This window comes from Lathyrus oleraceus, chromosome 4, assembly GCF_024323335.1.
Source record: "Lathyrus oleraceus cultivar Zhongwan6 chromosome 4, CAAS_Psat_ZW6_1.0, whole genome shotgun sequence".
Lineage (NCBI taxonomy): Eukaryota > Viridiplantae > Streptophyta > Magnoliopsida > Fabales > Fabaceae > Lathyrus > Lathyrus oleraceus.
In genome coordinates this window covers 401,587,318-401,607,248 of record NC_066582.1, presented here as the reverse complement: position 1 = coordinate 401,607,248, position 19,931 = coordinate 401,587,318, and the positions used below count along the sequence as shown (strand labels likewise).

The 19,931-nt window shown below is 38.8% G+C and overlaps 1 non-coding gene across 1 annotated transcript; it reads left to right on the top strand.

Annotated features, from left to right (window-relative positions):
* Positions 1-13,531: 13,531 nt before the first annotated feature.
* On the top strand, positions 13,532-13,638 carry LOC127077814 (small nucleolar RNA R71). The gene has a single exon (XR_007787585.1). It is a non-coding gene; the product is annotated as a small nucleolar RNA R71 (small nucleolar RNA).
* The last annotated feature ends 6,293 nt before the right edge of the window (positions 13,639-19,931 follow it).

Here is a 19,931-nt window from a genome sequence, read left to right as displayed (position 1 = left end):
GGAAACTAATGGAGATTTCGTGCCAGCTGTAACACCCTTCTAAATTACCCCAAATATTTAATTAAAACAACAAATATATACATCAGAGTAAAGGTGCAATTAAGGGTGTCACACAAATACTTCACACCATTCACCATAATATTTAGTCATGCTCATTATTCAAAACATAAAGCATTGCACGATACGCAGCGGATAGAGATCAAATCGATCATTCAAAACATGTAGCATATTACATGTAAAATTATTCAACAAGGTAAAACATCCCATCCCGATGTTACATCTATCAGAGCATGACCCACTAAGGAGACTACACTAGACTCTAAGCACCAGCTTCTACTCAATCACTGCTCGTTACCTGAAAAATAGTTGTAAGGGTGAGTTCCTCAATCGATATAATAAGCATTATAAAATATCATGCAATGTTAAGTAATTTAACACATTTCATCACCCAAATCAGATTACACATTCAGCAACGACAATATCAACTCAATCATACTCAACATCAACACAACACACAACACACAACACACGTATAATACTGGAATACATCCATTCATATCATACGCCATACATACATTATGCAATGAGACTCCATGCATGCGGTACCGACTATTCGTGAACATATAGTTCACCTCACCGATCAAATCCAGATACGGCTACCAAGCCCACTAGTCCCACTCATTTGAGACCTAGTGACTCACTCACTAATTCCTCACCACGGGAATTAGCTACCACCCCAAGGGCTATGCTATGCACGCTAATCACCTAGCATGCAAACATCAACAACAATCCACAATGATTTACTCACTAATTCCTCACCATGGGAATTAGCTACCACCATAAAGGCCACAATATGCATGCTAATTCACCTAGCAATGCAACATCATCAACAACAATCCACAATGGACATATGCTCACACTCTAAGCCATAAAACAGTCCATTCACCAACACATGCATAATATATACATTCACAACATTATGCATATTTTCACACATCATCAGCATATTTATCACATAATTATATCATGTCATGCCAATTAATTCAATCACAGTATTAGTACACTCTACTAATACCTATCCTACTCAAAACAACGGGAAATAATCCCTACTATATCACACACCGATATAGGCCAATCACCAATTATGTTCACAACATTAAAATATCAATTTTTCCAATTTCCAACAGTGTTAACCGGTTAACGCCCTGGGTTAACCGGTTAACGCAGGACAGAACACGCTTCCTGGCCAATTTTAACAGTGTTAACCGGTTAACGCCCTGGGTTAACCGGTTAACGCAGACAAAACAGCAATTTTTCACAATTCATAACAATGTTAACCGTTTAACACCCTGGGTTAACCGGTTAACGCAAGACAGAAAGCTGTTCCTGCGCTAACACGAAGCAGAATGCAGAATTATCCGCATTTTCCGCCGTTGGAGGACTTCCGGACCTCCGATTCCGATTCCGTAAAAAGCTATACGTTCGGGAATTCACAACTCACACAAATACAGATTCAATTTCAGTTTTAACATAGTTTATTCATCACAATTTTTCAGCACTCATCATCCCAATTAGGGTCAATTCAACGGTTTATCACTACCCATTACATGTTAATCCATAATACCCGTTAAACGACGATAAACCCCCCTTACCTGAGTTAATCCGGCGAATCTTTAAGCTTCAAGCTTTTCTCTTCTCCAACCTTCTTCCTCTTGCTCTGCCTCTTTGCCCTTTTTCAGCCGCTTCTCTGTTTTCACGTGAAAACCTTTCTTTATCAAATGGGACTCTTTTTCTTATTTCCAACTTATATATATTTTCCAATAATTATTATTCCAATAATAATAATAATAATAATCCAATAATTCCAATTATTTAATTAAATTAATAAATATAATATTAACTTAAATTAAATAATTATCTTATTTTTATCGGGGTGTTACAACTCTCCCCCACTAAAAGAGTTTTCGTCCTCGAAAACATACCTCAAGCGAATAACTCCGGATAAGACTCCTTCATCTGACTCTCAAGTTCCCAAGTCACATTGCCACCTGCTGGTCCTCCCCAAGCTACCTTCACCAAGGCAATCTCTTTACCCCGCAACTGCTTCAACTCTCGATCCTCGATCCTCATAGGTGATGTTTCAACAGTCAGGTTATCTCTCACCTGTACATCATCTATTTGGACTACATGCGACGGATCAGGAATGTACCTCCTCAACTGAGACACATGGAAAACCTCATGCAAATTTGCAAGTGACGGCGGTAAAGCGATACGATAGGCTACCTCCCCTATCCTTTCCAAAATCTGATAAGGACCAATAAATCGAGGTGTCAACTTCTTCGACTTCAAAGCTCGACCAACTCCAGTTATCGGAGTAACACGAAGAAACACATGATCTCCCTCTTGAAACTCAAGTGACTTCCTCCTCTTGTCGTGATAACTCTTCTGACGACTCTGAGCAATTCTCATCTTCTCCTGAATCATCTTAATCTTTTCCGTAGTTTGTTGAACAATCTCCGGTCCAACTACAGCACTCTCACCGGACTCATACCAACATAAAGGTGTCCGACATCTCCTACCATACAAAGCTTCAAATGGTGCCATACCAATGCTCGAATGAAAACTATTGTTATAGGTAAACTCAATCAAAGGCAAATAACAATCCCAAGCACCTCCCTTTTCCAAAACACATGCTCTCAAAAGATCCTCTAGTGACTGAATCGTCCTCTCAGTCTGACCATCAGTCTGCGGATGATATGCAGAACTCAATCTCAGCTTAGTTCCCAAAGCCCTCTGCAAACCTTCCCAGAACTTCGATGTAAATCTAGGATCTCTGTCCGAAACAATACTCGACGGAATACCATGCAAACTTACAATCTTCTCAATATACAACTCAGCTAATCGCTCTAACGGATAATCCATTCTGATCGGAATGAAATGAGCCGATTTTGTCAATCTGTCAACAATCACCCAAATAGCTTCAAAATTCTTAATTGTCCTCGGTAAACCAGAAACAAAATCCATATTGATACTATCCCACTTCCACTCTGGAATAGCCAACGGTTGCATTAGCCCAGACGGCTTCTGATGCTCAATCTTTGACTTCTGACAAGTCAAACAAGAATAAACAAAACTCGCAATTTCTCTTTTCATTCCCGGCCACCAAAATAACTTTTTCAAATCATGATACATCTTCGTAGCTCCAGGATGAATACTCAGGCCACTACGATGTCCTTCCTCAAGAATACTCTTCTTAAGCTCGGTAACATCCGGAATACACACCCGATTACCAAATTTCAAAACACCATTCTCATTAATTCTGAATTCACCACCTTGACCTTGATTCACTAGAGTCAACTTATCGACCAAAAGCACATCGAATTTCTGACCCTCTCTAATCTCATCCAGAATACCACTCGTTAACTTCAACATTCCCAATTTAACACTATTGTGAGTACTTTCACACACCAAACTCAAGTCTCTAAACTGCTCAATTAAATCCAATTCTCTAACCATTAACATAGACATATGCAATGATTTCCGACTCAATGCATCAGCCACTACGTTTGCTTTACCCGGATGGTAATTCAAACCAAAGTCATAATCCTTCAGAAACTCTAACCATCTCCTCTGTCTCATATTCAGCTCTTTCTGATCAAACAAATACTTTAAACTTTTATGGTCACTGAAAACCTCAAATCTTGACCCGTACAAGTAATGCCTCCATAACTTCAGAACAAATACCACAGCTGCCAACTCTAAATCGTGCGTCGGATAGTTCCTCTCATGAACCCTCAGCTGTCTCGAAGCATAAGCTATAACCTGCTTATTCTGCATTAACACACCACCCAAACCCAACAATGAAGCATCACAGTAAACCTCAAATGGTTCTGACGGACTCGGTAATATCAGAATAGGAGCAGTAGTTAACCTTCTCTTTAACTCTTGGAAACCTTCTTCACATTTTGGGTCCCAAACAAACGCTTGCCCCTTTCTAGTCAACATCGTCAACGGTAACGCCAACTTAGAAAATCCCTCAATGAACTTCCTATAATATCCTGCAAGTCCAAGAAAACTCTTTATCTCAGAAACTGACTTCGGAGCTTCCCACTTAGATACCGCTTCTATCTTAGAAGGATCAACAGCAACACCACCTCTTGAAATCACATGACCAAGAAAACTAACCTCTTCTAACCAAAATTCACACTTGGACAGTTTAGCAAATAACTTCTTTTCTCGTAGAACTCCTAAAACCACTCTCAAATGCTCAGCATGCTCTTCTTCAGATTTCGAATACACCAAAATATCGTCAATAAACACCACAACAAACTGATCTAGGTACGGATGGAAAATCCTATTCATATACTCCATAAACACTCCAGGCGCATTAGTCACACCAAAAGGCATTACAGAATACTCATAATGTCCATACCTCGTTCTGAAGGCAGTCTTCTGAATGTCCTCAATTTTCACACGTATCTGATGATAACCCGATCTCAAATCTATTTTGCTGAACACACTCGCACCAACCAACTGATCCATCAAATCATCAATCCTCGGCAAAGGATACCGATTCTTGATCGTCACTTTATTCAGTTGCTTGTAGTCCACACACAACCTCATAGTACCTTCTTTCTTCTTAACCAATAACACTGGTGCACCCCACGGTGACACACTCGGACGAATAAATTTCTTATCCAACAGATCTTCCAGCTGACTCTTCAATTCAGCTAACTCAACAACAGACATACGGTACGGAGCCATCGATATCGGCCTAGTACCAGGTACCAAATCAATCGAGAACTCAACTTCACGCTCTGGCGGTAATTCATTCACTTCTTCCGGAAACACATCAGGAAAATCACACACCACAGCTAGATCGCAAATCACCAGTTTATCTTTAGCCTCCAAAGTCGCTAACAGCATAAACAACTCTGCCCCATCTGCTACTGCCTCATTCACCTGCCTTGCTGATAGAAATAAACTCTTTCCTTCCTCGATCTCAGGAAAAATCACAGTCTTATCAAAACAGTTGATAGAAACTCGGTTACACACCAACCAGTTCATACCCAGAATAACATCAATCTGCACTAGTGGAAGACACACTAGGTCCATCCCAAAGTCTCTACCAAAAATACTCAAAGGACAATTTAAACAAACTGAAGTAGTAGTCACTGAACCCTTCGCAGAAGTATCAATCACCATACTTCCATGCATCTCAGATGTCTCTAACTTAAGTTTCACAGCACAATCCAAAGATATAAAGGAATGAGTAGCACCTGTGTCAATAATAGCTACAAGAGGAAAGCCATTAATATAACACGCACCTCGGATCAAACGATCATCTGCAGAAGTCTCAGAACCCGATAAAGCAAAGACCTTGCCTCCCGACTGGTTCTCTCTCTTCGGCTTAGGACACTGTGGACTGATATGACCCACCTCTCCACAGTTGAAACAAGTCACAGTCTTCAACCGGCACTCTGCAGCCAAGTGACCACCTTTGCCACACTTGAAACACTTCTTTTCAACACTGGTACATTCATGGACACGATGTCCAGCCTGGCCACATCTGTAACACTTAGCAGGAGCACTGGAGTCTCCCCCACTAGGCCTCTTCATCCCACTCTGACTCTGGAAACCTTTGCCAGCTGCATACGGTTTCCCACGATCATTCTGATTCTTGCCTTTCCTATCAACCCTCTACTGATAGCTCTCCGCTCTGGCTTTGGTATCCTGTTCAAAAATCCTGCAACAGTCAACCAAATCAGAAAACACTCTAATCCGTTGATACCCAATAGCCTGCTTGATCTCGGGACGTAACCCGTTCTCAAACTTCACACATTTTGAAAATTCCCCAGTAGCCTCATCATAGGGAGTGTAATACTTCGACAGTTCTGTGAACTTAGCAGCATACTCAGTAACAGACCGATTGCCCTGCTTCAATTCTAAGAACTCTATCTCTTTCTTTCCTCTGACATCCTCTGGAAAGTACTTCCTCAGGAATCTCTCTCTGAACACAGCCCAAGTGATCTCAGCATTCCCAGCAGATTCCAACTCAGTGCGGGTAGCAACCCACCAATCATCTGCTTCTTCTGACAGCATATGCGTACCGAACCTGACCTTCTGGTTATCGGCACACTCAGTCACTCGGAAGATCCTCTCGATCTCCTTTAACCACTTCTGAGCGCCATCTGGATCGTATGCTCCCTTGAACATTGGAGGATTGTTCTTCTGGAACTCACTCAGTTGACGAGCAGCTCCCATTCCCACAACATTCGGATTTCCCCCAAGTACTCCAGCTAGCATACCCAGAGCCTCAGCAATCGCAGCATCATCTCTACCTCTTCCAGCCATCTCTATTCTGAAAACCCAACAAACTAAACAATAAGTACTGATAGGGTTATACAACAATTATCCCGTACAGGGGAAATAGAATAATTACGACTCGACTCGACCGACTATGCTCTGATACCACTAATGTAACACCCTTCTAAATTACCCCAAATATTTAATTAAAACAACAAATATATACATCAGAGTAAAGGTGCAATTAAGGGTGTCACACAAATACTTCACACCATTCACCATAATATTTAGTCATGCTCATTATTCAAAACATAAAGCATTGCACGATACGCAGCGGATAGAGATCAAATCGATCATTCAAAACATGTAGCATATTACATGTAAAATTATTCAACAAGGTAAAACATCCCATCCCGATGTTACATCTATCAGAGCATGACCCACTAAGGAGACTACACTAGACTCCAAGCACCAGCTTCTACTCAATCACTGCTCGTTACCTGAAAAATAGTTGTAAGGGTGAGTTCCTCAATCGATATAATAAGCATTATAAAATATCATGCAATGTTAAGTAATTTAACACATTTCATCACCCAAATCAGATTACACATTCAGCAACGACAATATCAACTCAATCATACTCAACATCAACACAACACACAACACACAACACACAACACACGTATAATACTGGAATACATCCATTCATATCATACGCCATACATACATTATGCAATGAGACTCCATGCATGCGGTACCGATTATTCGTGAACATATAGTTCACCTCACCGATCAAATCCAGATACGGCTACCAAGCCCACTAGTCCCACTCATTTGAGACCTAGTGACTCACTCACTAATTCCTCACCACGGGAATTAGCTACCACCCCAAGAGCTATGCTATGCACGCTAATCACCTAGCATGCAAACATCAACAACAATCCACAATGATTTACTCACTAATTCCTCACCATGGGAATTAGCTACCACCATAAAGGCCACAATATGCATGCTAATTCACCTAGCAATGCAACATCATCAACAACAATCCACAATGGACATATGCTCACACTCTAAGCCATAAAACAGTCCATTCACCAACACATGCATAATATATACATTCACAACATTATGCATATTTTCACACATCATCAGCATATTTATCACATAATTATATCATGTCATGCCAATTAATTCAATCACAGTATTAGCACACTCTACTAATACCTATCCTACTCAAAACAACGGGAAATAATCCCTACTATATCACACACCGATATAGGCCAATCACCAATTATGTTCACAACATTAAAATATCAATTTTTCCAATTTCCAACAGTGTTAACCGGTTAACGCCCTGGGTTAACCGGTTAACGCAGGACAGAACACGCTTCCTGGCCAATTTTAACAGTGTTAACCGGTTAACGCCCTGGGTTAACCGGTTAACGCAGACAAAACAGCAATTTTTCACAATTCATAACAATGTTAACCGGTTAACACCCTGGGTTAACCGGTTAACGCAAGACAGAAAGTTGTTCCTGCGCTAACACGAAGCAGAATGCAGAATTATCCGCATTTTCCGCCGTTGGAGGACTTCCGGACCTCCGATTCCGATTCCGTAAAAAGCTATACGTTCGGGAATTCACAACTCACACAAATACAGATTCAATTTCAGTTTTAACATAGTTTATTCATCACAATTTTTCAGCACTCATCATCCCAATTAGGGTCAATTCAACGGTTTATCACTACCCATTACATGTTAATCCATAATACCCGTTAAACGACGATAAACCCCCCTTACCTGAGTTAATCCGGCGAATCTTTAAGCTTCAAGCTTTTCTCTTCTCCAACCTTCTTCCTCTTGCTCTGCCTCTTTGCCCTTTTTCAGCCGCTTTTCTGTTTTCACGTGAAAACCTTTCTTTATCAAATGGGACTCTTTTTCTTATTTCCAACTTATATATATTTTCCAATAATTATTATTCCAATAATAATAATAATAATAATCCAATAATTCCAATTATTTAATTAAATTAATAAATATAATATTAACTTAAATTAAATAATTATCTTATTTTTATCGGGGTGTTACACCAGCCGTGGGAGTTAATGGTAGTAAATTTCTTGTCCTTTCCATAGCAGTTTTGGAGTGTAATCCATTGTTTCCTTAAAATAAATTATACTATAATTTGAATACTTCCAGCGTAAGTTTTTGATCGGGTGATGTGTTAAGTATGTATCGAAGTGAGCATGATCAAAGTCTTTAGAGTTAGAGTCTTCATATATTTCTGGTAGTCTTCAGATATCTCTTGCAGTCTTCAGATATCTCTTGCATTCTTCAGATATCTCTTGCATTCTTCAAATATCAGAGCTTGAGCTTCAACGTCAGATTCTTCAGGTGATTGCTCGTTAGATGTGTTCTTGTTCAGAGTCAAATCTAATTTCTTTGTGCTGGGTCAGTTTTTTCTTGGATTGAATCAGATGTCAGATATTCGTTTCCTCAGATTCATTTTAACTTAGAATCCTGCACACTTAAGAAAATTGTTAGGGTACCAAATAGTTTCATTCTTTATTATCATTCAAACTTAGATATATTGCAGAATCAAGATCTTGTTCTAACAACAACATCAACAAAGTTTGAAGATGAACTATCGACAATTTTCTCAAAATACAAACCATGAAGAGTGCCCATGATTATGTCAACCAATTTTGTGTCTGACAGTGCAGGTCGAACACGTGAAGCCATTTCATGCCATCTTTATGCGCATTCTTCTAATGTTTCAATGGTTCTTTTAGCCTGATTTTGTAATTCTAACCTGGTAGGAGCCATGTCCAGGTTGTATTTATACTGCTTAAAAAATGCTTCAGACAAGTCTTTCCATGATCTGACTTTACTACGCTCAAGACCCATATCCCAATCAAGGGAAGTCCCAGACATGCTATCCTAAAAGTAATGGACGATAAGATCATCATTATCAATACAGGAAGTCATCTTCCTACAATACATGGTGACATGGCTTCTCGGATAACTCAACCCTTGTATCTTGGTAGGTCTGACACCTTGAATTTCGGAGGAAGAACCACATTCGATACCAAACACAACTCCTTGACATCCATACCGTAGGCATAAAAACCTTCAATTGCTCTGATTCTTTCATCTAACAACTGATAGTTTGTCGGCTTGTTTTGACTTTTACTAGGAATGTTCTGATTGGCAGGTCGACTTTGAAGATAAGTCTGATTATTAGGAAATTGAGCAACCTCGTAAGTTGTCTGAGCATGCACTCGTGGAGAAACTAATAGAGGAAACATATATGTCAGGTACATCAAACAAGGATTAACTGTCTGAGAACCAGGATTAGCATCTTGAGGACACTGGACCCCAGACTGAACATTAGGAGCATAGGGTTCCCCAAAATGGAAAAGCTAAAGTGCAACGTTGGTAGGCAGTTGTGGAACCACATTAGCAGAAGAGGCCCAAAGATAGGCATTAGGCATCCCGGGGTAAACATTTTAAACAAATTGATAAGGATTTTGAATAGTAGGTTAAGCAACTTGAGGAGGAATCTAAAAATGAATGTGAGGACCTTTGTATTTTGGCTCATTGTCATCGGGGGTTTCAATAGTGACCGGTATAAAATTTTGACAAGTCTGGCCCTGAGGAATCTCATGATTGTTAACATTAATTACTTGAGTAGAAAGATGGGCAGACATGCCCTAAGGATAAGCAATAGAATTTGATCGCTGAATTCGCAAGTGCACGAATCGCGAATTTGATGTTGCTCATTAGTGATCGCAAGCAAGGACTCTGTGATAGTCCGATGTGCTTGCTCAGTGCGCTGTTGGGAGACTACCATAAAACTCATATTATCAGTAAATGGTTGGTTTATGGTATTTAGAAGGGCGTCACGCCTTTCTTCTCGAGCCAGGTGCTCGCGCCACATCTCCTCAGTGATGTAAAATTCGGGAGTGGTACCTGCAAAATGGTCAGAAGAAGAAGGTGCAGTGTGTGCAGGTGATGCAGTGTGTGTAGGAGTATCATGAACAGGGGATTGATCGTGCCGGTCATACTCATCATCGGTCCCTTGCTCATCGTCCATAGGGACATTAGGTGGCAAATGACCGGTAAAAGGTGGAGCATCGAGGGTTCTACTAGCGTAATATATCACATGTAATTTCTTATTTTTTCTTTGTCCTAAAACAGCTCCTACAGCAAAATCGCTAGCATCACACATTATTTCAAAAGGTTGAGTTCAATCTGGAGTTTGTAAAATGGGTGCTAAAATTAGCGCTTGTTTTAAATGATTAAAGGCTTTGATACATTTTTCATTGAAAATAAATTCAACGTCTTTCATCAGAAGGCCGATCAGGGGTTTTGTTATTTTAGAGAAATCTTTGATAAAGCGCCGGTAAAAACCGGCGTGTCCAAGAAAACTTCGAACTTCTCTAACAGTCTTAGGAGGGTTAAGGTTTTCTATCACTTCTATCTTTGCTTTATCGACCTCAATGTCTCTTTCGAATATTATATGTCCTAACACTATGCCTTTTTAACCATAAAGTGGCACTTCTTCTAGTTTAATACAAGGTTAACTTCTACGCATCTTTCTAGGATTTTCTCAAGATTAACGAGGCAATTCTCAAAGTCAAACCCACATACCGAGAAATCATCCATGAACACTTCCATAATTCCATCGAGATAATCTGCAAAGATTGACATCATACAACGTTGGAAACTAGTTGGCGCATTGCAGAGTCCAAACGACACTCGTCTGTAAGCAAATGTTTCGTAAGGACAAATGAAGGTTGTTTTCTCTTGATCCTCGGGGTGTATGGGTATTTGGAAAAATCCAAAATATCCATCCAGATAACAAAAGTAAGAGTGTCTGGCAAGACGCTCAAGCATTTGATATATGAATGGAAGGGGGAAATGGTATTTCCTAGTTGCCTTATTGAGTTTCCTATAGTTTATGCACATACGCCATCCGCCTTCTACACGTTTAGCCACATGCTCGCCCTTCTCGTTCTGCACGACTATGATGCCTCCCTTTTTGGGTACCACATGCACAAGACTTACCCATTTACTATCGGAGATCTGATAGATTATACCAGCTTCTAGAAGTTTAAGGACTTCCTTCTTTACCACCTCACTCATCACAGGGTTAATTCTTCTCTGATATTCTCTGGAAGGTTTTGAATCCTCCTCTAGCAAGATCCTGTGCACACACACGGATGAGCTTATACCTTTTAAATCATAAATGTTGTATCCTAAGGCAGAGGGGTATCTTCGTAAAACATTCAAGAGTTGGTTTGTCTCGTCTTGGTTTAAGGTGGCACTAACTATTACCGGGCGGTTCATTTCTTTATCCAAAAACTTGTATCTTAGGTTCTTGGGCAATTCCTTAAGTTCTTGAGCTGGTTTTTGAGAGTTTGGTGAAAGGTCTGGAGTAAGGGCCAAACATTCATTAGTGTGAGGTTCCGTTTCCTTTAGCTCGCCATCCTTTTCATTCGGGTTTGAAAATGGTTCGATCATATATTCTTCTTGATCAAATTCCCTTATGCATTCATCTATGATATTAATCGCGTAACATGCGTCTCCTATGATTGGCGCCATCAGGAACTTTGAAAGAATAAACTCTATCTTTTCATCTCCTACTTCGAAAGTTAATTTTCCTCTTTTAACATCTATTATAGCTCCGGCTGTTCATAAAAATGGTCTACCTAAAAGGATAGGGATATCGTCGTCTTCCTTGATATCCATGACTACAAAGTATGTCGGGATATAAAGTTGACCGATCCTAACGGGGATGTCTTCTAATATGCCCATATGATACTTAACAGATCTATCGGCTAATTGGAGGGACATCTTAGTTGGTTGTAATTCTCATAAGTTTAACCTTTTACACACAACTAAGGGCATTAAACTCACACTAGCGCCTAAGTCTAGGAAAGCTTTGTCGATCTCATGACTCCCTAGAATACAAGGTATAGAAAAACTCCCAGGGTATTTCTCCTTCTTAGCAAGTTTATTCTCGGAAATACAGTTGCATTCCAAGGTTTTGGGATCATCAAGCCTATGCTTGTTGGTTAAGATGTCTTTAAGGAATTTGGCGTAAGATGGAATTTGGGTGATGGCTTCGGTGAAAGGAATCTCTACATGAAGATTATCTATTACTTTTATAAACTTTTGGTATTGGTTATCGATTTTGGTTTGTTTAAGTCTTTGCGGATATGGGATTGGTGGTTTGTACGGGGTGGTGGTTTGTAAGTTTTATCCTTGGCTTCTCCTTCTTGGTTGGTTTGTTTTTCGGGTTCCACTAGTTCCTCTCCTTGGTTGGTAGGTATATTTTCTTTAGAAGCTTTGGACTCGCTTATTGCTGGGTTATAAGGCCCTTCATAAGCGGTCCCACTTCGTAATATGACATCGTTAGCTTGCCCTCGAGGGTTGAGTTGAGGTTGTCCAGGGAATTGTCCTCAAGGTGTAGTTTGTGGGGCTTGGTTTTGTGCTACCTGTGAGATCTGGGTTTCAAGCATCTTATTGTGAGTAATTATATGATCAACCTTAGTCCCTAATTGCGTTATCAATTCATTTACGTGAATGTTCTGGTTTAGGAATTCTTTATTTTGCTAAGTCTGGCCTGATATAAAGTTTTCCATGATCTTCTCAAGGTTAGGCTTCTGGGGCACAACTTGCATAAGTTGATTTGGTTTTTGGGCTTGAAAACCTTGTGGTCTTTGAGGTGCAAAATTTTGGATAGGGTTCTGGTTTTTATAGGAAAATTTCGGGTGATTCTTCAATCCAGGGTTGTAAGTGTTTGAAAATGGGTTACCTTGGGCGTAATTCACTTGGTCGGTGTTCAGGTCGTTCAAAAGGTTACATTCCGCCGATTCGTGTCCTTTAGATCCACAAAGTTCACACTCTGTGTGGACTACCGCTGCGGTGTTAGAGTTTGTAGAAATATGTTCGACCTTAAGGGCTAAAGCGTCCATTTTCGCTTGCATCATGTCCATAGAACTTATCTCATGTATTCCACCTTGGGTCTCCTTTTTCTCTATTGATGCTCGTTCAGTTCCCCATTGGTAATGGTTTTGGGCCATATCCTTAATTAGGTCACAAGCTTCAGGGTAAGGTTTGTTCATCAACGTGCCACCAGCGGTAGCGTCGATGCTCATCTTTGTGTTATAATAGAGTCCATTGTAAAAGGTATGAACGATCAGCCATTGTTCTAGGCCATGGTGTGGACAGACTCTTAACAGCTCCTTGTATCTCTCCCAAGCTTCAAGAAGTGATTCTCCTTGGTTTTGAGTAAATCTAGTTATTTGGTTTCGAAGAACAACAGTCTTACTAGGGGGAAACTATCTAGCAAGGAATACTCTCCTAAGGTCTTCCCAGGTAGTTATTGAGTTAGCTGGAAGTGGATCTAACCACGAATGTGCTCTATCTATGAGGGAGAAAGGAAATAATCTTAAACGAATCGCATCAGGTGAAGCACCGTTGGATTTAAAGGTGTCGGCCAGTTGGATAAAGACTTTTAAATGTTGATTTGGGTTCTCAGTAGCGAGACCCGCAAATTGGTTATGTTGCACTAATTGCAGTAAAGATGGTTTTAGTTCGAAATTGTTGGCAGGAATGAGGGGGTTTATTATACTAGAACTAGGTTGCTAGTCAGAGGGTTGGGAAAATTCCTTAAGAGGTATCCGGTCGCGATTCTCGGCCATAACTTTCTTAATTCGGACGAGTAAGAGGCGTGTACGAGTGTAATGTTCGGGTTCCGCTAAAGGATCTACTAAATTTCCGGTACTACGGGTTCTTCGCATTTACAGGCTAATAATGCCTTAGTCTAGACGGTGTAACAACAGGGTACGAAATTTGACGAAGTTGGTCCCCGACAACAACGCCAAAAACTTGATCGCTGAATTCGCAAGTGCAGGAATCGCGTCAGAGTAATATAAAAGATTATTGATCCCACATAGACCAAATCGTCAATCTATCGATTACTATTGTTATGATGTTTATCTAAGGCGGTACAAATGAGATATTGATGTTGTAAAATAACAGTAAATAAAGAAAATGATAAATACAATGCAGATAAAGATAGGCTTGAATGTATTTCACGTCAGTTAAACGATGCTTCGATTGTCTAAATAGAACTACTTATGGGGCAATATTTTCTACTCTTGAAAAAAATCCATTTAATAGGAATTATCGCTTTCGCGTATTCAGAACCGAATTTACCCTTAAATTAAGGCCTTTTATTGTCACTTATAAAAGGTGCGCAGAATGCTAAAGTAGTAAACCTATTTTTAAGAAATAAGACTCGTAAGCTTAGTTGAAAAGTGATTTTGATTCGGAAAGTTTACCCAAGGAGTTTCCTGATTTTAAATCTATCAACGCGTCCGAAAACAGTTTCAAAAATCGTTTGTCCTTAAAGTGATAAAAATTCCTAGTTAACTAAGTCATGGTGCTTTCGCACTCCTTGAGTAGTTAAAATTAACCAAGTTTGTTTCAGAAAACTCGAATTAAAAATCAAAACAGCCCCTAAAGCATTTCTACAGATGCAATATGTGAAACATCTCTTTAACTGCGATCCTTACATTCTAACCTTTGAAAGATTTAGCCAGACATGGTAATACAAACAAATACAACGATATTGAACATGATGAAAAGGAGTTTAGAATGTAAGGCGTGAAGAACAAGTAAAGCATGTAAAATAATTAAAACGAGCGATAAAGATAATGGCGAGAAAATTAAATAAAGTAAAGACAATGGCAGGAAATTAAATAAAGTAAAGACAATAGCAGGAAATTAAATAAAGTAAAGACAATGGCAGAAAATTAAATAAAGTAAAGCATGACAAGGAATTAAATAAAGTAAAGCATGACAAGGAATTAAATAAAGTAAAGCATGACAAGTAAAATAAAAAGGCGATTAAATTAGAACCTGCTCCAAACGGAGGCTTTAAATCTGGTACAAGGAAGTAAATAAACCTTTGACTTTGAAAATAAAGATGACGGTAAAGTCAAAGTGCTCCAACTCAATTACACTAAGGTGCGATAACCCCTCGATGTGACGGATTACCGCTTTTACAGATGATATTATAGTCTTAGTGTTGTAAACTAAGTTGGATGATTTGGAAGTGAACTAGAACGACCTATTTATAGAGGAACTCAACAGTATGCAAAGACCAGGATGCCCTTCAACTTCTCTTTAGTGGGAATGTGAAATTCAAAGGCGGCGCCCGCCACCCCTCCATGACGCCCGCCATGTGAGTAAATGGGGAAGTTCATGGGATCGTGGCAGTTTCCTCCTGGTTGAGGGCTGATGTGTCATGACTTCTCCTATAGCGGTCGCCATGCAGAACGCCATGTGTACAAAATTTTCCAAAAACCCTAATTTTTTGGTCTTTTTGCTTCGTTTCTTCTAAAAAGATCCTAAAAGAGATAAACACCTGAAAACAACACAAAAGAAAGCATAACACAAGCAAAATGATAAAAAAGACCTAATAAACATGTGAAATCCGAGTCAAATACGCGGTGTGATTCAGTGTGATCAGAATTCCCATTGATAGTAGGCAACAACATGGGTTGATACATAACAAAAGGACTTCCACTGGCAATCTGGGGAGTATAATTCAGAGGCATTTCCCACGGGTAGGCAACAACATGCCCACTTGGACCAGATTGAAAGCCTAACTGGTTTGCAATAGGTTGAGCCACAACCTCAATTGGTATCTCAACAGAAACATCAATGGTAGCAGCAACCTTAATAGTAACAACAATAGCATTATTCGTAGTAGTAACCTTCTAAACGTGAAGGTACTCCATGATTGCATCCATATTTCCTTGGAACACTATTTTTATTCAATTAATGAAGAATAAAAAGTACAATTTATTACAACTCAAGAGTATGCTCAACGAGCTAAGAAAATATTAGCCTTAGTTCTTTCAAATATAGCTGTACAAACAGATACAGAGTGGAAAATGACCCAAAGAGTGTAGTGGGGAAACACAACAGTGTAGACCTTTTTCAACAATCCTGGGATATCTTCAAGTACGTTGTCGGCAAACTTGGCCAGGTGTGCATGATATGAAATGTTTTTTTTTTCCAGCCTTGATTCGAACTTGACTTACATTTTGCATTTTACGGTTGCACATGCAGTAAAAACTTCAACCAACATGACACCATGATGGCAGTTGAACGCTGATGTTTGACTAACTAAGTCTACTACTAGCTTCAGCATGTAGGCCTTTCTAGGTGATACCTACAGGTTGAAGAGTGCCTGAAAAATGTAATGGTGATGAATTAGAGACCCTGGCCACAAACACAAAGTTCTATCTAAAGTGGCTTGTGGATTATGTGCTACTGTAAGCATGGGATTCAAATGACCTATTCGTATCATGGTTAGATCCGCTTTTCAATTGACATTGAAAAGGATTACTGAACGAGCACCATCATTCATGCCAGCGACAAGCTTCAGCCTGGTTCGAATGTGGCATTATCACTACATACACTAACCCAAACATTTATTGCCAATTAATACCAACATACCACATATCATACAACAAGTTTCTCACTAATTAATTTTTTAGTATATTTGTTTTGTAGTATAGTTATATCTATATTTAGTTACTTAGTTATCAAGTATAAAATTTAACCATAAGTCACTTAGTTATAATTAATACCTTAGCTTTAACTCAGAAAATTATTACATTAGCTTTAGCTTAGAAAATTATTACATTAATATATTAGCTTAGCTTACAACATACATTAGTTTTAATTAGAACAATAAAACATTAGTTTAGAAAATAACCATTAATTTTAGTGAAAATGCTTAAAGGAGAATTAGTATATTAGTTAATTGTTTTTTCGATTTATTTATGATTCATATCTTATTTTGGTTCATGTAATTAATTAATTGAACCTTTAATTAATTATTTTAGTGATTCATGGCTTGATCCCCTTTATTGATGTGATTAGTTGATCAAACACACTTTGATCAATTAATTAGATTAATGTCTTAGGACTTTTAATTTTACTTTCATGGTCATAATTGCATACTCCCTGTAGGATTCATATTCATTCAAGTGATCATAAGTTTTTTGATCACTTGATTAGATTAAATTCTTTCACTTGTATTTGTCTTCAAGTCATATACAAGCTCAAAACATCAAGACTGGATCATTGCTTCATCACTCAAGCACAACAAAAAGATTCATCTTTAATGCTTGTCAATCATTAGGAGAATTACACGAGCCTTAAGCAACTGAGAAGGATGTGAGAGAATTTTTCCTATCCTTGTCTAGAATACCTCTGTGTACATGGCGTATGCCCTAGTTATTCAGAGTATTCGCCTCTGTTCATAGATTTTAGTGCAATTCGAATCAAGGATTGTCAAAGTCTTCTTCCCCACAGACATCACATTAACACATCTACAACACTTTCTTCTTTGAATCCATTCTCCCATTTCCTTGGTTAATCATTGATTCTCGGTTAAAAGATCACCTTCTTTCCTTTTTGGGTTAATCACCATGTCTTGATTAACATATCCCCCATTCTTTGTTTAATCACCATCTATCGGTTAAAGTACCAATTTCTCATTTCCTTGGTTAATAACTGATTCTTGGTTAAAAGATCTTATTTTTTCTTTTCCTTAATTAATCACTGATTATAGGTTAAAAGAACATATTATTTATTTTCCTTGGTTAATCATTAATTCTCGGTTAAAATACCATATTCATACCTTTTCCCTAGTTAACCATCGATTCTCAGTTAAAATACCACTTTCTCTTTCTCTTTTAGTTAATTAATGACTCTCGGTTAAAATATCATACACTCACTTTTTGGGTTAATCCCCTTTATATAGTTAAGAACATATTCATGAATCAAACCCTCCTATTGGTCTGTCTTGTTAGTCTCATTGCTTAGATAAAAAAATTCCTTCATTGCTTGCCATGTTAGTCTCATGTTTTGGCAAGTCCTTTGTGCATGTCTGCCATGTTAGTATCATGCTTTGGAAAACCCTTCTCCTTTCTTCATTTATCTTGTTAGTTCCATTGCTTAGACAGACTCCTTCATGCTTAGCTTGTTAGTTCCATACTTTGGCAAGTCTTTTTCCTTTCATTTTGCCTTCTAGAGTAACCAACTCTGGAAAATCTTACATTGTCTTATAGAGTAACAGACTCTGGCAACCTTTCATTTTGCATTGTAGAGTTACAGACTCTGACAACCTTTCATTTTTCCTTTTAGAGTTACAGACTCTAGAAACCTTTCATTCTGCCTTGTAGAGTTACAGACTCTGGCAACCTTTCATTCTGCCTTGTAGAGTTACATACTCTGACAAACCTCTTCCCTTTTTCTCGTTGCCTTGTCAATTCTCTCGTGCTTAGGAAAACAATTTCTCTTTCATGTTCGCCTTATCAGTCCTCTCGTGCTTATGTGAACCCTTTCTCATTATATTTGCCTTGTCAGTCCTCTTGTGCTTAGGCAAACACTTTATTTTTCTCTCTTTGGCCACACCATCTATTGGTCGATGCCTCACATTCTTTGATTCAGATACACACTCCTTTATGGATTCAAATAACACAACTGTTGGTCCAAACCACACTCTTCTTTCTTCTTTGGATAATCACCATTTATTGTTTAACACTACACTCTTTTACACTTCAAGCAATCTCTATTTCTTTTCTTAATCAATCAACCTTTTTTTTCTTTTTCATTTGTCTTAGTTCCACGAACTACGAAACTCTGATTTCCTTATTGCACTATGAGGATACATAGGCACGAGGATTCGAATCCTCAGAGGTATACATTCAAACTTTTTGGATCTAGACAATCAACCCTTTCTTTCATTTTCATCCGTCTTAGTTCCCTGAACTACGGAACTCTGATTTCCTTATTGCACTATGAGGATACGTAGGCACGAGGATTCAAATCCCTAGTGAGCACTCTAATTATTAAACTCTTTTATCCCTTTTTCACAAGTAACCTTTAGATAGTAACACTAATTCGAGCAAAGAACAATCAAAATGGTCCCCATTTAATACAACGAATGTGAGGGGTGCTAATATCTTCCCACTGCATAGCCAACTTCCTTACCCATTTTCTCTTTCCATGAGTTTTATCGACATTTTCCCTTTCCTTTGGGAATAAATAAAGTTCAGTGGCGTCTCTCTTGTATCTTCGAGTGTGCGATGCACTCAGGTATTTTTTGCGGCGCGACAACTAGCGACTATGCTGGGGAAATAGACTTGACGGTCATTTGATTCGAATTGCACTAAAGTCTATGAATGGAGGTGAATAATCTGAATAATTGGGGCATAAGCCCCGTACGCAGAGGTATCCAGGACAAGGATATGAAAAATCCCTCTCATCCTTCTCTGTTACTTAAGGCTCATGGCGTGTAATACTCATCATGATTGACAAGTGTTGAAGAAGGTTCTTTTTGTTGTGCTTTGAACAGTAACACAATCTTCAGCCTTGTATGATGTCTTGACTTGAGCTTGACTTGAAGAATCAGATGCAGGTGTAAAGGTCCAAATTTAATCATGTGATCAAGAGATTTATGATCACTCCATTGAATATGAGTTCTAAGGGGATCAGGAAATTGTTCATGACAAATTAAAAAAAC